The 17943-nt window shown below is 47.2% G+C and overlaps 1 long non-coding RNA gene across 1 annotated transcript in view; it reads right to left on the bottom strand.

Moving 5' to 3' along the window:
• Nucleotides 1–8109: 8109 nt before the first annotated feature.
• Nucleotides 8110–17943, bottom strand: part of LOC139024989 (uncharacterized) — a 21476-nt gene continuing 11642 nt past the window's right edge. The window contains exons 2-3 of the long non-coding RNA XR_011476395.1: nucleotides 16401–16434; nucleotides 8110–8150 (exon numbers count right to left, since the gene is read on the bottom strand). This is a non-coding gene — a long non-coding RNA (uncharacterized lncRNA). The remainder of the gene's footprint in view (nucleotides 8151–16400; nucleotides 16435–17943) is intronic.

Here is a 17943-nt window from a genome sequence, read left to right as displayed (position 1 = left end):
GTTACGTACTGCCCCAGATTTCATTAAGTGGTGGAGAAGGAGGAGCGAGGAGGAGGCGTTAGTTACCTGTTATAGTATGAGTATACTAACTGTTCCCAGATCATAGTTGTGGGGAGGAAGAGGAGAGGAGGAAAGAGGAAGGAGGGTTTAAGTTACCTGTTATAAGTAGGAGGCTATACTACTGCCCCAGACTTCATATGGTTGGAGGAGTGAGGAGGAGGAGGAAGAGCGTAGGGTTAGTTACCTGTTATAGTACGGTGAGGTATACTATCTGTCTCCAGGTTATCATAGTGGTGGGAGGAAGAGGAGGAGGAGGAAAAGAGGAGGAGGGTGAGTTACCCTGCTATAGTTTAGGAGTATACTACTGCCCCAGTTATCAATAGTTGGATTAGGCGAGGAGGAGGAGGAGGAGGATGGTTAGTTACCTGTTATAGTAGGAGGTTGCATACTCTGCCCCAAATCATAGTGGTGGGCAAGGAAGAGGAGGAGGAGGAGGAGCGTTAGTTACCTTATAGTAGTACGGTATACTACTTGTCCCATGATCATCAGTGGTGGGTGAGGAAAGAGTGAGGAGGAGGACTGAGGAGGTGAGGGATTAGTTACCTGTTATGTAGGAGGTATTACTTACTGCCTCAGATCAGGTTAGTGGTGGGAGGAGGAGGAGGAGGAGGGTTAGTGACCTGTATAGTAAGAGGTTATACTACTGCCCCAGATATTAGTAGTGGAGGATAGAGGAGAGAGGGTTTAGTTACCTGTTATTAGTAGGAGGAATATACTACTGCCCATGATTCATAGTGGTGGGAGGAATAGGAGATGTGAGGTAGGTTAGTTACCGTTTATAGTAGGATGGTATTAGCTACCTGCCCAGATCAATGGTTGGGAGGAAGAGGGAGGGAGGAGGGTAGGGTTAGTTACCTGTTATAGTAGGAGATATACTTACTGCCCCAGCATCATAGTGGTGGAGGAAAGGAGGAGGAGAGAGGGTATGTTACCTGTTATAGGAAGGGTTATAACTCTTGGCCCAATCATTAGTGTGTGGAGGAGAGGAAGCAGGGTTAGTTATCCTGATATTAGTAGAGGTATACCTAACTGCCCTAGACTCCATAGTGGTGAGAGGAGGAGAGGTTGAGTATGAGGAGGTTACTTGCAGATTAGTGGGAGGAGGAGAGGGAGGGTTAGTTACCTGTTATAGTTAGAGGGATATTACTACTGTCCGATAATAGTGGTGGGAGCGAAGAGGAGGAGAGGAGAGGAGGGTTAGTGTTAACTTGATAGTAGGAGGTATTCTACGCCAGATCAATAGTGTCTGGAGGAGAGAGGAGAGGAGGAAGAGGTTAGTTACCTGGTATCAGAGGAGGTTTAGTACTTCTGCCCCAGATCATAGTGGGGAGGAAAGAGGAGGAGGAGAAGAGGTTAGTTACCTGTTATGAGGAGGAAGTATACTACGGTCTTGTGCCCCAGATCATAGTTGGTTTGGAGAGGAAGAGAGGAGGAGGAAGGAGGAACGTTCGTTCACCTTGTTATATAGTAGAGGGTCATATCTAGCTTGCCCAGAACTTGAGCCATGCGGTGGGATGGAGGAGGAAGGGAATCCCCAGAAGCCCCGGGGAACCAGGTATAGACACCACGTGGCTTGCCTGAAAGGGATGGTTGATCGCTCTGGTACGCCCTAGCTGGTAGAGCAACCACGATTTTGATCACATATGAGTTAGACGACATAAGCATCGGAGGACAACATGAAGATGCATAGAGCTAGGACGAACATAGAGAGGACATGAGCTAATAGAGCAGGAACAACCATAAAGAGGGATATCATCATAGAGCTAGGGACAAACAAGAGAAGGGATTATCAATCTCTAGAGCTTAGGACAACATAGAGAGGGATATCATCATAGAGCTTGGAAAACAAGATAAGAAGGAGAAGGACTCTGGAGCATTGAGCATAGAGTAGGACAGACATAGATGAGGATTTCAGCATCAGAGCTAGGACAACCATCCATAGATATAATATCATAGAGCTAGGACAACAATAGAGAGGATATATCATTAGAGCTTAGGAACATAGAGGAGGACTTCATCATAGACTAGTTGGCAACGAATAGAGAGGATAGTCATCATAGAGCCTTAGGACAACATCGAGAGGAATATCATCATAGAGCTAGGAAACATTGAGAGTGGATATCATTCATTTAGAAGCTCTTAGACAACATAGAGAGGATATCATCATTAACAGAGAACTAGAGGATCATTAGAGCTTGTCAACATAGAGAGGATATCATCATAGAGCTAGGACAACATTAGAGAGGATATACATCATAGAGCTAGGACAACATCAGAAGGAAATCATAGAGTCTAGAGGAACAAGCAGGTATATATGACAGACAAGTGTTATAGATTTAGAGCTAGGACAACTAGAGTGATATCTATCATACGAGCTAGGACAACATAGAGAGGATTAGTAGAGGCTAGAACATGACGATTTATAGCGTAGGCAAAATAGAGAGGATATCAACCTGATAGGAGAATAGAAAATTAAAGATAATATACATGTAACTGCCAAGTATAAAGGAAACACTTACAGGTTAGGATAGGAAGCAGGGTTGGGCACCAATTATTATATTCCTGGACAGAACCTATTTATTATTTGGTTCCGTTCCAACTTGATCCAACCAGCAAAATAAAGTTCTCCTACCGGTCTGACCCAACAAAGTACTGTTGTATTCATATCTTCTCGTCACCCTTTTTGAAATCGTTTTTTTTATGTGTATCGGAATAGTCATTAAGACATCACACATGAAGACAAACACACAACTCAGGCCGTATGGACTAACCATCTAAGCCAGCTAGGGACAGACACAGCTGTAGGACAGACGTCACAGGACACCGTTGTCGCAGTCACATGGAACCAGTTGTAGGTGCGAGTCACTGGAGACAGTGGACCGTATCAGGACAGACCAGTGTAGGAAGAGCAGTCATAGGACAGAGGTGACAGCAGTCGCAGGACAGCACCAGGTAGCAGCATCACTATGGTACAGACCAGTGTGGGACAGCACTAGTACACAGTTAGGCAAGACGTCATTGTGGACGTTAGGACAGCAGTCACTAGTGATCAGACAGTGTGGACAGCCATAACTGGGAAGACAGTGTAGGACAGCCAGTTGCACTATGGACAGACCATTTAGGACAGACAGTTCACTAGGCAGACCATGCTGAAGACAGTCACTATGGACAGACCAGTGTAGGACAGCCAGTCACTATGGACAGACCAGTGTAGACAGCCATCACTATGGACACCAGTGTAGGACAAACAGTCACATGGAAGACCGTGTAGGACAGGCGTCACAGACAGACCAGTGTAGACAGCCAGCACTAGGACGAGGACCGTGTAGACAGCAGTCCTATGGACAGACCAGTGTAGACAGCCAGTCACTAGGACAGACCAGTGTAGGACAGCCAGTCACTAGGACAGACCAGTGTTAGGACAGACAGTCACCTAGGAACAGACCAGTGTAGACAGCCAGTCACTAGGGACGACCAGTGTAGGACAGTTACTGAGTCACAGACAGACCTAGTGTGGACAGTCACTCTACAGACATTAGGCACGACAGTCACTATGGACGACCATGTAGACAGCCTCACTATTAGTGACAGACAGTTGCTGGACTAGCCAGTTCATAGGGACAGACCAGTGCTATGGGACAGCAGTCCAGACAGACCAGTGTTAGGCAGCAGTTCACCTATGGACAGACCAGCTGTAGGACAGACAGTCACTATGGACAGACCAGTCCTGAATAGCAGTACTAGGCAGACCGTTTGACAGACCTAGTCACTAGGGACAGACCAGTGTAGGACAGCCATGTCACTATGGACGACCAATAGCTAGGACAGAAGTCACTAGTGTGAGACAGACACCAGCATGTAGGACAGCTCACTGTCACTAGGACAGACCAGTGACTAGGGATCAGCACAGTGTAGCACACTATGGACAGAAACCAGTGTAGATCAGCCATGACTATGACAGACCAGTGATGGACAGCAGTCACTAGGACATGACCAGTGTACGGACAGCCAGTTCACTAGGGACAGACCAGTGTAGGACAGCCAGTCACTATGGACAGACCATGTAGTAGGACAGCAGTCACTAGGGACAGACCATGTAGGAACAGACAGTCACTTTAGGACGCGACCAGTGTAGGACAGCCAGTCACTGAGGATCAGAACAGTGATAGACAGACAGGTACTATGGGACAGACCATGTTAGGTACAGACACTGTCCATAGGACAGACCAGTTGCTAGGAATAGCCAGTCACCTAGGGACAGACCAGTGATAGTACAGACAGTCATAGGGACAGACCAGTGTAGACACCCAGTCACTAGGGACGACCCAGTGCTGGATAGCCAGTCCACTTGGACAGACCATGTGTTGGACAGACAGTCACCAGCGAGCAGACCAGTGTAGGACAGCCAGTTTCACTAGTGACAGGACCAGTTAGGACAGACTCAGTTCACTCAGGGAACTAGACCCATGTTTAGGTACAAGACACAGTCACGTAGGGACAGACCAGTGTAGGACAGACAGTCACTAGGACAGACCAGTGTAGGACAGACAGTCACTAGGGACCACCAGCTGTAGCGACAGGCAGTCACTAGGGACAGACCAGTCTGTAGGGGACAGCCAGTCACTAGGGACAGACAGTCACTAGGGAAGACCAGTTTAGGACAGCCTAGTCACTATGGACAGACCAGTGTAGGACAGACCAGTGTAGGACAGACGGAGGGCACTCAGTAGACTATTTGCTACAGAGGGGAGGTCTACAGTAGACTAGGCTTCAGAGGGGGAGGGGCTACAGTAGACTAGGCTACAGAGGGGAGGGGCTACAGTAGACTAGGCTTCAGAGGGGAGGGCTACAGTGACTAGGCTACAGAAGGGACGGGCTACAGTAGACTCAGATTCAGAGGGGAAAGGCCAGGGTAGCCTACACACGTACACACAGGCAGGATTTCCAGCTGGCAGGCAGCGCTGGAATAGGTTTCTGACTGACAGAGTGAGAGCTTTGCATTAGGCACGTTGTTGCGATTTTTGTGGATGAAAATAAAATGTCTGTGAAAGTAAAGAGTTACTTCGCCACCATGGCCTTTTTATTGCCTTAACTCCCTTATCTTACCTCATTTGCACTCCACTGTTTATATAGACTTTTTTTTGCGTTCTTTTTGTTTCTATTGTGTTATTGACTGAATGTTTTGTTTAGTGTAACTCTCTGTGTTGTTGTTTTTGTCGCACTGCTTTGCTTTAATCTTGGCCAGGTCGCAGTTGTTAATGAGAACTTGTCCTCAACTAGCCTACCTGGTTTAATATAAAGGTGAATTTGAAAAAAGAGTTATTAACCGGTTCCCACTGATTTTTAAAATAAACGGTTCTGTTACGGAAGAGTATAGATCACTTAGTTTCTGGTTCCTTACTGTTCCTCTTATAAATTTAGTTTCCGGTTTTGTTCCCTGAACCAGTTCCAACCCCTAGTAGAAACACAGTGTGGTTAACGACCGAGCACCATCCTGGTACCTGTTATTAACTACAACATAGTTATGTTTTGGGTTATTAACATATTATTTAACTTATTTCTGGATATCTTTTTAAAACGACCCACAATGCTTCTTGTTCTAATTGTGTATTCCTCATCTGTTGTTTTTTTTTTTTTGGGGGGGGGAGACTTCACTGCATTTTCTTCTGAAGTAGGCTACGGGGTTTTGTAAACTTTTTCCACCTTGGCTTAGTAACTGGCTGACATCTGGAATCTATCTACCTAACTGGTAGATGTTTGGCAGGGAAAGCAATTGAACCAGTAGTCTATGAGTGCAAACACTTTTGTTTAATTAGAAGTTTTAAATTTTAATGATGTTTCTGTTTGGTTGTTCTTACATTATAGTGAATAGGCTGACCTCCGCCGGTCCTTCATTATACATCACAGCCCGGGGAAAAAACATTTCCCCACATGACTTCGACATTCCTCGTGAGGTGAGGTGTAACTTTGCATTGGACATTTGATGGTTCTAACTAATGCAAAACCATATGTTACATGTGGTTCCCTTTAGTTACCTACCCTTTAACCCACCTCTAACTCCCCTCTAACCCTACCCTTTAACCTCTACCCTTCTACATCTACTACCTCTAGCCCTTACCCTCAAACCCTACCCTTTATACCTTCCTCATTAACCCTTCCCTCTAACCCTTCCCCTTATAACCCTACCCTCTAACCCTACCCTATTAACCCTACCTTTAACCCTACCCTCCTAACCTACCCTTTTAAACCCTCTACCCTTTAACCTACCTCTAACCCTACCCTTAACACTACCCGTTAACACTAACCCTCTATACTATACCGTTTAACACTACCGTTTAACACTACCTCTTAACACTACCTTTAACACTACCCTTTAAACACTACCCTTTAACCCTACCCTTAAACCCTACCCTCATAACCTACCCTCTTACCTACCCTCTAACCCTACTCCTACCCTTCCTTTATAACCCTACCCTCTAATCCTACCCCTCTAACCCTACCTTACCCTATCCCTCTATCCCTTCCCTATCTAACTCTTCCCTTTCCTAACCTTCCTTTAACCCTTTTATTCCTTTAACTCCTAACCCTTTACCCTACCCTTTAATTTAGTGCTTGTGGCCACCATGAGACCGACCAGTGAAGCTTCAATGTCCTTGGCATGCGATTCTGTCTGGAACTCTTATTTGGAGGATACGACACCATTCTTCCAAGATAAATTCTCCCCTTTTTTTTTTCTATGGTGGTGGAAACGCCATCTGTTCAGGCAACGTCTCCAAATCTTCCGTAATGTTACATTGTGAGATTTGGTGACAGACACCACACATTTGTTTAAACCCCCTATTGTCTTTCAACTTCTCTTTCAAAAGTCACTGAGTGTCTTTCTCCTTCTATCCATGGTAGCAAAAACAATGGACAACTGGGAGGTTTTTAATACATGACCCTAAGGAATGATGGATGCCATTACTTAATTTAACTCAGGAGAACACACCTGTGTGGAAACAAATACTTCAATATACTTTGTATCCCTCATTTTATTATATGTGTTTTTTTCCCCTCTCATTTTGGCAGTTACCTGTATCAACAGATAGAAAGATACACAATATAGATACTGTAGATGTGTGTTTTCTTGACTCTGTAAAACCAGAGCTGTACTGACCTCCGGTCTCTGGTGACTCTCGCTCAGGGATGGTGAGATCTAGTCGTCGCTGGAAAGAAACACACTAACAATTGAGAGACTTCTACTATGCTGTCTATCAACAGTCCTATATACAGGTAACAACAGGTCTATATACAGGCTTTAAACAACAGGTTTTCCTAATACAGGTAACAACAGGTCCATATATACAGGTAACAACAGGTCCTATATACAGGTCAGAACAGGCACTACATAACAGGTAACCATCATAATCAGCTTCAACAACAGGTCCTAAAATACAGGTAACAACATGTCCATATATACAGGTAACAAACAGGTCCTATATACAGGTAACAACAGGTCCTATCTACTAGAGGTAAACAACAGGTCACTTATTATACATTGGTAACACAAGGTCTTATATAAAGTCACAGATATAACAATACAAGGTAAGGTCCTAAATACAGGTCAAGTCACAACATAAAAAGTCGTCAAGTATACGTACCACCTCCCTATAATACAGGTAACACAGGTCCTATATACAGGTAACATACATCGTCTATATACAGGTCAACACAAGGTCTTATTATACAGGGTAACACAGGTCCCCTATATACAGGTAACAACAGGTCCCTATATACAGGTAACAACAGTGTCCTATATACAGGTAACAACAGGTTTCCTATATACAGGTACAAAACAGGTCCTAATATACAGGTAACAACAGGTCCTATTTACAGGTAACAAACAGGCCACTATATACGTAAACAACAGGTCCTATTACAGGTAACAACAGACTGTTGGTACACACAGGGGAGTGGACTTGTCTATACATTTACAGACGAGAAACATCTCAGAGAACTGCCCAGTAATCACTTTGTTTCTGTAAATAAAACGAGGGATTTTGGACTCACTCCTCTTAATGGCGGCCCTGATAGAGGAGAGAGAGTCCTTGCTGAATAAAGAAAAGAAAAGAAACAGTCTGATCTATGTTGGTTTCATTCATTCTTGTTCTCTTTCCTTCCTTACAAGAATCACCTTCATAGCAGTTTCCTTCCGATACACAACCCCAGAGCAGGTTTCCTTTCCGTTACAAGACACCCAGAGCAGGTTTTCCTTCCGTTACAGAACACCCAGAAGCAGGTTTCCTTCCATTACAGAACACCAGAGCAGGTTTCCTTCCGTTACAGAACACCAGCATGAGCAGGTTTCCTTCCGTTACAGAACACCCAGAGCTAGCGTTACCTTCCATACAGAACACCCAGAGCAGGTTTCCTTCCTTACAGATCACCCAGAGCAGGTTTCCTTCCGTTACAGATCAGCCCAGAGCAGGTTTCCTTCCATACCAGATCACCCAGAGCAGGGTTTCCTTCCATTACAGAACACCCAGAGCAGGTTTCCTTCCATTACAGACACCCAGAGCAGGTTTCCTTCCGTTACGAGATTTCACCCTAGAGCAGGTTTCCGTTCCGTTACAAGAACACCACGAGCAGGTTTTCCTTCCTTACAGAACACCCAGAGCAGGCATTCGCCCCAGGTTTCCTTCCAATTACAGAACACCCAGAGCAAGTTTCCTTCCATTACAGAACGTTTCCCTTTGTTGCATTCCTTCACAGACTAGAGCTAACAGACTGCTGATCAGTCTGCCACACTGGTCCAACCTAGAGCTAAATGTGTTTTTTAAATCTACTAACATTGATTAAACCAGCCTGTAAAGTGTAATTCTGTGTGTGTGTGTTTCATTTTGAACCTGATCTAAAACATGCAGAACATGACCACACCATATAAACACCCCACTTAACCGATTAGACACTTAAACATTACTGTGTCCTCTCTGTCTGTCTGTTGTAGTGTCTACTAGACAGTCTGCTGTCCTCTCTGCCTGTTGTAGTGTCTAGCTAGACAGTCTGCTGTTCTCTCTGTCTGTTGTAGCGTCTAGCTAGACAGTCTGCTGTCCTCTCTGTCTGTTGTAGTGTCTAGTTAGACAGTCTGCTGTTCTCTCTGTCTGTTGTAGTGTCTACTAGACAGTCTGCTGTCCTCTCTGCCTGTTGTAGTGTCTACTAGACAGTCTGCTGTTCTCTCTGCCTGTTGTAGTGTCTACTAGACAGTCTGCTGTCCTCTCTGTCTGTTGTAGTGTCTAGCTAGACAGTCTGCTGTCCTCTCTGTCTGTTGTCGTGTCTACTAGACAGTCTGCTGTTCTCTCTGTCTGTCGTAGTGTCTAGCTAGACAGTCTGCTGTTCTCTCTGTCTGTTGTAGTGTCTACTAGACAGTCTGCTGTCCTCTCTGTCTGTCGTAGTGTCTAGCTAGACAGTCTGCTGTTCTCTCTGTCTGTTGTAGTGTCTACTAGACAGTCTGCTGTTCTCTCTGTCTGTCGTAGTGTCTAGCTAGACAGTCTGCTGTTCTCTCTGTCTGTTGTAGCGTCTAGCTAGACAGTCTGCTGTCCTCTCTGTCTGTTGTAGTGTCTACTAGACAGTCTGCTGTTCTCTCTGTCTGTCGTAGTGTCTAGCTAGACAGTCTGCTGTCCTCTCTCTCTGTTGTAGTGTCTAGCTAGACAGTCTGCTGTCCTCTCTGTCTGTTGTAGTGTCTAGCTACACAGTCTGCTGTCCTCTCTGTTGTAGCGTCTAGCTAGACAGTCTGCTGTCCTCTCTGTCTGTTGTAGTGTCTAGCTAGACAGTCTGCTGTCCTCTCTGCCTGTGCTTTCTCTCCTCCTCTTTTTCCTTCCTTCGGAGGAAACCCAGAGTATTTAGGGACAGATAACGGAGGAAAGCTCATATCCCCTCAGAGTGAAACTTCCCGACAAAACAATCACAAACAACATACCCAAAGTGTAGACTACCTTCAGCCTCTCTCTGTCTGTTGTAATGTCTGTCTCGACCGTCCGCCGTTCTCTCTCGTTCTATCTTTGTTCTTCTCCTGTCCGCTCTACTTTCTGAGTATACTGCTGTTTTCTACAGAGCAGAGCAATGTTGACTTCTAGCTGCTAACTATGTCCAGACCCATGAGTCACACATAACACATCCCAGCTAGCAGTCCACTTCTAACACAGGAGGGGGAGGGGGAACAAACTCCTATTACCCTACAGTTGAACCTCCTGCTCTTCCCTCACTTCCCCACTCCTGCTCTTCCCTCACTCCCCACTTCCTGCTCTTCCCTCACTCCCCACCTCCTGCTCTTCCCTCACTCCCACCTCCTGCCTTCCTCCTCCCCACCCCTGCTCTTCCCTCACTTCCCCACCTCCTGCTCTTCCCTCACTCCCCACTCCTGCTCTTCTCCTCTCCCACCTCCTGCTCTTCCCTCACTCCCACCTCCTGCTCTTTCCCTCACTTCTGTGCCCTTCCCTCACTCCTGCTCTTCCCTCACTTCCGCCCTCCCTCCTCCCCACCTCCTGCCTTCCCTCCTCCCACCTCATTTGCTCTTCCTCACTCCCAACCTCATTGCTCTTCCCTCACTCCCAACCTCCTGCTCTTCCCTCCCTCCGCTCTTCCCTCAATCCCCACCTCCTGCTCTTCCCTCACTCCTGCTCTTCCCTCACTCCCCACCTCCTGCTCTTCCTCACTCCCCACCTCCTGCTCTTCCCTCACTCCCCACCTCCTACTCTTCCCTCATCTTTGCCCTTCCCTCACTCTGCTCTTCCTCACTTCCTCCCCTCCCTCCTTCCCCACCTCCTGCTTTCCTCCTTCCCCACCTCCTGTCTTTCCCTCATCCCACCTCCTGCTCTTCCCTCATCCCAACCTCATGCTCTTCCCTCACTCCCAACCTCCTGCTCTTCCCCTCACCTCCTGCTCTTCCCTCAATCCCCACCTCCTGCTCTTCCCTCACTCCTGCTCTTCCCTCACTCCCACCTCCTGCTCTTCCCTCACTCCCCACCTCCTGCTCTTCCCTTCACTCCCCACCTCCTACTCTTCCCTCACTTCGCCCTTCCTCACTCCTGCTCTTCCTCACTTCCTCCCTCCCTCCTCCCACCTCCTGCTCTTCCTCCTTACCCACCTCCTGCTCTTCCCTCCTTCCCCGCTCCTGCTCTTCCCTCACTCTGCTCTTCCCTCACTCTGATTCCCTCACTCCTGCCCCTTCCCTCACTTCTGCTCTTCCCTCCTCCCCAACCTCCTGCTCTTCCCTTCTTCCCTCACTCCCAACCTCCTGCTCTTCCCTCACTCCCCGCCTCCTGCTCTCCCTCCTCCCCGCCTCCTGCTCCTTCCCTCATCCCCCGCTCCTGCTCTTCCCCATCCCCGCCTCCTGCTCTTCCCTCACTCCCCCGCCTGCTCTTCCCTCACTCCCGCCTTCCTGTCTTCCCGCCTCCTGCTCTTCCCTCACTCCTGCTCTTCCCTCACTCCTGCTCTTCCCTCACTCTGCTCTTCCCTCACTCCTGCTCCGCTCCCTCCTCCCTCCCTCCTGCTCTTCCCTCACTCATGCTCTTCCCTCACTCCTGCTCTTCCCTCACTCCTGCTCTTCCCTCACTCCCCACTCCTGCTCTTCCCTCACTCCTGCTCTTCCCTCCTTCTCTTCCCCCCCTCCTTCTCTTCCCCCCCTACTGCTCTTCCCTCACTTCTTGTACCTTCTACCCTTTTCATTTCCTCTACTCCCCTCTCCTCCTTCTCCCTCCCCTCCCCCTCAAACTATTTTGCTTACATGCATCCGTATATATTGCTCAATTGATAACAATCTCCTAAACCTCTGGGTAAGAGGTTCCCTTCAAACTCTGATCTAAGGTCAGTTTTTGCATTCCCCCCCTCCTTATGGTTAAGGCTAACATCAGGTTAGGCTAAACTGATTCCAGATCAGCGTCTGAAGTTGGGGAAAACTTCTATCCACAGCCGGAGTAACCTCTCCAGCCTGTTACCGTGCCAATCGACTGAAGCTGGAGCCACATAGTTCCAGGGTTGTGTCAGAGGCAGAAAATAAGTAGTCCCGGCCCGAACCTCGACACCGCACCGGGATACTTACTGCTACAGCTGTGAGACGGCTGAGAGAGAGAGAAAGTAGTCCCAGCTATGTTTTAAATAAGTTTTTATTTTTTAAAATTTTAAATAGGGGAATGGAAACACTTTAGGATGTAAAGCGAAGAGATGTATACCAGTCACTAATACAAAACATATTGCTTGTAACACAGAAACATCTTCATTTTCGGTGTTTTGATCCTGAACAACGTTTTTTAGAGGTATGGTTAGCGCCATCTTGAATCGTACAGTAAAAGTTACACTATTCAAAATAAGGAAGTTGTGTTTATGGCCGTATCGATCTGCTCTAAGTCTCCATCTTCATGAGGATTAGTTGTGTTCATGGCAGTATCGATCTGCTCTAAATCTCCATCTTCATGAGGATTAGTTGTGTTCATGGCCGTATAGATCTGCTCTACGTCTCCATCTTCATGAGGATTAGTTGTGTTCATGGCCGTATAGATCTGCTCTACGTCTCTATCTTCCGGCGCCGAGGAATTACAAAACTCTTTTGCCGATGATGCAACAATGCCAATATGGCGATTTCCAGGTAGCTGGTGTTCTATAGTCGAGTGTTTCCTTTCCTCTTTAACGGTTAACCTGCTTATACGTCACAGAAATATTGTTCAGAAGGGTGATTGTACAGTTCTACAGTCCCGCTCAGCCAACCATATAAAACCCACTAGCCATGCTATCAGCTGCCTAGCCGAACAGTTCACAGTCCGCTCAGCCAACCCAATACTTAAAACGGAGCAAAACGACCTCTGACCACTACACACACCACACTAGCCATGCTATCAGCTCCTACACGACAGTTTTACAGCCCGCTCAGCCCACATCATATAAAACCACTAGCCATGCAACAGCTCCTAGCACGACAGTTCTACAGTTCCCGCTCAGCCAAACCATTATAAAACCACTAGCCATGCTAACGAGCTCCTAGCACGACAGTTCTTGACATTCCCGCTCAGCCCAAACCATATAAAAACACTAGCATGCACAGTCTAAGTCGGTAGCTCCAGAATTCCTACCGACTAAGTCAGCACGACAGGTTCTACAGTCCGCTCAAACATATAAACCACTACCATGTATCAGCTAGCAGACATCACGCCCTCAGCCATAAAACATAAGCTGAACAGCTCCTAAGCACGACAGTTCTACAGTCCCGCTCAGCCAACCAATCCAAACCACTAGCATGCTAACAAGTCTAGCACGAACAGTTCTACAGTTCCCGCGCACCAACCATGTATAAAACCACTAACCATGCTAAACAGCTTCCTAGCACGAACAGTTCTACCAGTCCGCTCAGCCAAACATATTAAAACCACTAGCCATGCTAACAGCTCCTAGCACGACAGTTCTACAGTCGCCGCTCAGCCAACCATATAAACCACAGCCATTGCTAACCAGCTCCTAGCACGACAGTTCTACAGTGCCCGCTCAAGCCAACCACCTAGTAAAAACCACTACCATGCAACTACAGCTCGCTAGCCACGAATTCTACAGTCCCGCTCAGCGCAACCATATAAAACCACAGCCATGCCTAACAGCTCCTAGCCGCACGACGTTCTAAGTCACCGGGCTCAGCCACCATATAAACCACCACTAGCCATGCTAACAGCTCTAGCACGGACGTTCTACAGTCTCAGCCGCTCAAGCCACCATATAAGACACTACCATGCTAACAGCGCCGCACGACGCAGTTCTACAGTCCCGCTCAGGCCAACCATTACCTAAAACCACTAATGCATTGCTAACACGCTCCTAGCACGACTAGTTTCCTACAGTTCCCGCTCAGCCAACACTATAAAACCACTAGCCATTGCGTAACAGCCTCTCCATAGCACGACAGTTCTACAAGGTCCACTCCGCCTTCAGGGCAAGAAACCATAGTAACAGACCACTAGCCTATGTAGACAGCTCTAGCACCGTACAGTTCTACAGTCCCGCTCAAGCCAACCATTAAAACCACAGCCATGCAATCAGTTACCTAGACGACAGTCTACCACAGTCCCTCTCAAGTCCAACCATATAAAACCACTAGCCATGCTAACAGCTCCATAGCACGACAGTTCTACAGTCCCGCTCACCAACCATATAAAACCACTAGCATGCTAACAGCTCCTAGCACGACAGTTCTACAGTCCCGCTAGCCAACCATAATACAAACCACTAGCATGCTAAGCAGCCTGTCCTTACACGACCGTTTACAGTCCCGGCTCAGCCAAGCGCCAACCTATAAACCTAACTAGCCATGCTAAACAGCTCTAGCACGGACAGTTCTACAGTCCCGCTCGAGCCACACCATATAAATCCAGCTCAGCCATGCTATCAGCTCCTAGCACGACAGTGTCCAGTCCCGGCTCAGCCAACCTATATAAAAACCACTAGCCTGCTAACAGCTCCTAGCCGACATTCTACGTCCGCTCAGCCAACCATATAAAACCACTAGCCATGCTACGCTCCTAGCACGACAGTTCTACAGTCCCCGCTCAGCCAACCATATAAAACCACTAGCCATGCTATCAGCTCCTAGCACGACAGTTCTACTAGTCCGTCAGTGCCCGCTCAGCAACCATATAAAAACCACTAGCCTATGGGGTTCAGCTCCACTAGCACAGCATTCGTGACAGTCCGCTCAGCCAACCCAGTATAAAACCACTAGCCATGCTATCAGCTCCTAGGCACGACAGTTCTACAGTCCCCGCTTCAGACCAACATATAAAACCACTAGCCATGCTAACAGCTCCTAGCCCGACAGTTCTACAGTCCGGCTCAGCCCAGCCAACCATATAAAACCACTAGCCATGCTAACAGCTCCTAGCCCGACATTCTACAGTCCCGTCAGCAACCATATAAAACCACTAGGCCATGCTAACAGACTCCTGTAGCCCGACAGTTCTACAGTCATGCTCAGCCAAACCATATAAAACCACTAGCCATGCTAACAACTCCTAGCACGGACAGTTCTACCAGTCGTGCTCAGCCAACCATTATAAAACCACTAGCCATGCTACACAGCTCCTAGCCCGACAATTCTACAGTCCCGCTCAGCCAACCATATAAAAACTAGCCATGCTAACAGCTCCTTAGCACGACAGTGTCTACAGTCCTGCTCAGCCCAACCATATAAACACTAGGCCATGCTAACAACTCCTAGCACGACAGTTCTACAGTCGTGCTCAGCCAACCATATAAAACCACTAGCCATGCTAACACTGCCAAGCACGACGAGTTCTACATCTCCGTCAGCCAACATATAAAACCACGTAGCCATCTGTAACAGCTCTCATGCACGACAGTCTCTACGTCCGCTCAGCCAACCATATAAAACACTTAGCCATCAACGAAGCTCCTAGCACGACAGTTCTCTCCAGTCGCCTCAGCCAACCATATAAAACCACTAGCCATGCTAACAGCTCTAGCACGACGTTTACAGTCCCGACTCAGCCACCTATAAAAACCACTACATGCGATCAGCTCCTAGCCCGACAATTCTCACGTCCGCTCAGCCAACGCATATAAAACCACTAGCCATGCTAACAGCTCCTAGCCGACAATTCTACAGTCCCCGCTCAGCCAACCATATAAAACCACGCCATGCTAACAGCTCCTAGCCCGACAGTTCTACAGTCCCGCTCCACCCAAAGCCATATAAAAACCACTAGCCACTGCTAAACAGCTCCTAGCCCGGACAGCTTCTCCAGTCCTTCGCCCCTCAGCGCCAACCATATAAAACCACTAGCCATGCTAACAGCTCCAAGAGGTCGTGCAATGCTAGTGTGTGCGTGCAAAGCAAGATCATTAATTATATGGCAGACTGGATAATAGCAGAGGGAAAAATCTAGTCTGATATCCCAAACGCCACCCTCAATCTCCCTACTAAGGTGCGACTACTATAGCCAGGGCCCGTATTCCCTATATTGTTCACTACTTTAGATCAGGGCCCTATTCCTATATAGTACACTTACTATAGACCCAGAGCCCTATTCCCTTTATAGTTCAGCCTATTTTAGACCAAAGCCCTATTCCCTATATTGTTCACTACTTTTAGATCAGGGCCCTATTCCCTTTATAGTTCACTACTTTAGGACCAGAGCCCTATCCCTATATAGTACACACCTTAGACCACCAGCCTATATTCCCCTATATAGTTCACTACTTTAGACCAGGGCCCAGTGTACTCTGGTCAGAAGTAGTGCACTAGAGATAGAATAGAGGTACTATTTGAGATACACAATATGTCCAGTCCAAACTGGCAGATCTCTCACCTGAGTCTGTGGTCTTTCTGCCTCTCTGAGCGCTCTGTGGGAGAGAGAGAAATAGAAAAGGGGGGAGATAGAGAGAGAAGGGAAGGGAGAGAAAAGGGAAGAGGGAGAGAGAAAGGGAAGGAGAGAGAAGAGGGGGAAGGGAGAGAGAAGTGGGAGGAGAGGAAGGGAGAGAAAGAGGGAGGGAGAGAGAAGTGGGAAGGGAGAGAGAAGTGGGGAAGGGAGAGAGGAAAGGGAGAGAAAAGAGGGGAAGGAGAGAGAAGAGGGGATGGGATGAGAGAGAGGGAGAGAGAAGAGGGGAAGGAGAGAAAAGAGGGAAGGGAAGAGAAGAGGCAGGGAAGAAGACGGGGGAGGCGCGAAAGGAGAGAAACGAGGGAAGGGAGAGAGAAGGGAGAGAAAAGATGTGAAGGGAGATAGCGAAATAGAGAGAGGGGACGAGAGAAGTCTTTGTCAAGATATCGCCACACTAGCTCATTCATCTCTTCTCCCCTGTAAACTCCTCCCTTAGTCATTTCTATAAAAGGAGAATTAATTCTCAAATCAAACTTACCTGGTCCAATAGAATAAATATAGATAACTCCCCAGCATCTAAAGTTCCTCTCGTCTCTGCTTCAGATAAAACAAACATCCACAGAACTATAACAGCAGAAGTCCTGCAGTTCAGTAAAGAACTGAAGACCCAGAGGAAAAGAAGGGAAAGCCAACCGCTGTCCAATGAAACTCTCTCTCTCCGGGTTCCAGAATGTGGAAATTATGATTGGAACCCTCTGCCATTCCCCTGGATCTGGTTGGCTGGTTAAAATAAAAAGACTGTAGCTGTGATGGGTTGCTGAGCAGCAGAAAACACCAGTCGGTCTGGGGTAGTCATCAATGTTTCCAGCTGCATTATAACTTATTATAGAGCCTGTTAACTACAGCTCCGAGTGCAGAGAGTATAGAGGCTTAAGGAATATGCATTGAGTTATAACGCATTACCAAATCAAATCAAGACCATTATAAACTGGGTGGTTCAATGGCTGAATGCTGATTGGCTGACAGCCATTGGTATATCAGATCGTACACCGCAGGGTATAACAAAACATTTGGTATTTTTACTTCTCTAATTATGTTGGTAACCAGTTTATAACAGCAATAAGGCACCTCGGGGGTTTTGTGGTATATGGCCAATATACCACGGCTAAGGGCTTTATCCAGGCACTCCACGTTGTGTCGTGTATAGAACAGCCCCTTAGCCGTGGTAAATATCACAACCCCTCGGGTTGCTGCTATGAAGGGTGTAATAGAGCTGCACTTATAGTCCTTACCGCTGCCTGTTACCTATAGCTCTAGGTGCATGAGAGATCAGGTGGGGTTCATCTATGTACAGGTTATAATGCATCATACAGGATAGCAGGGCTAAACTACTCCTTGCTGCTGCTTGTTAACTATAGTTGTATCTCAAAAAGCACCCTAAAAATGCATAATGTTCAATATAGGGAATAGGGAGAGAGACTAAAACAATACTAGTCTCCCAGACAGTATCTATAGTTAGAGACTAAAACAATAC

Source organism: Salvelinus sp. IW2-2015, unplaced genomic scaffold (assembly GCF_002910315.2).
Source record: "Salvelinus sp. IW2-2015 unplaced genomic scaffold, ASM291031v2 Un_scaffold2101, whole genome shotgun sequence".
Taxonomy (NCBI): Eukaryota; Metazoa; Chordata; class Actinopteri; order Salmoniformes; family Salmonidae; genus Salvelinus; species Salvelinus sp. IW2-2015.
Note: the sequence above shows the minus strand (reverse complement) of the source record. Positions and strands in the feature narration are given on the sequence as shown.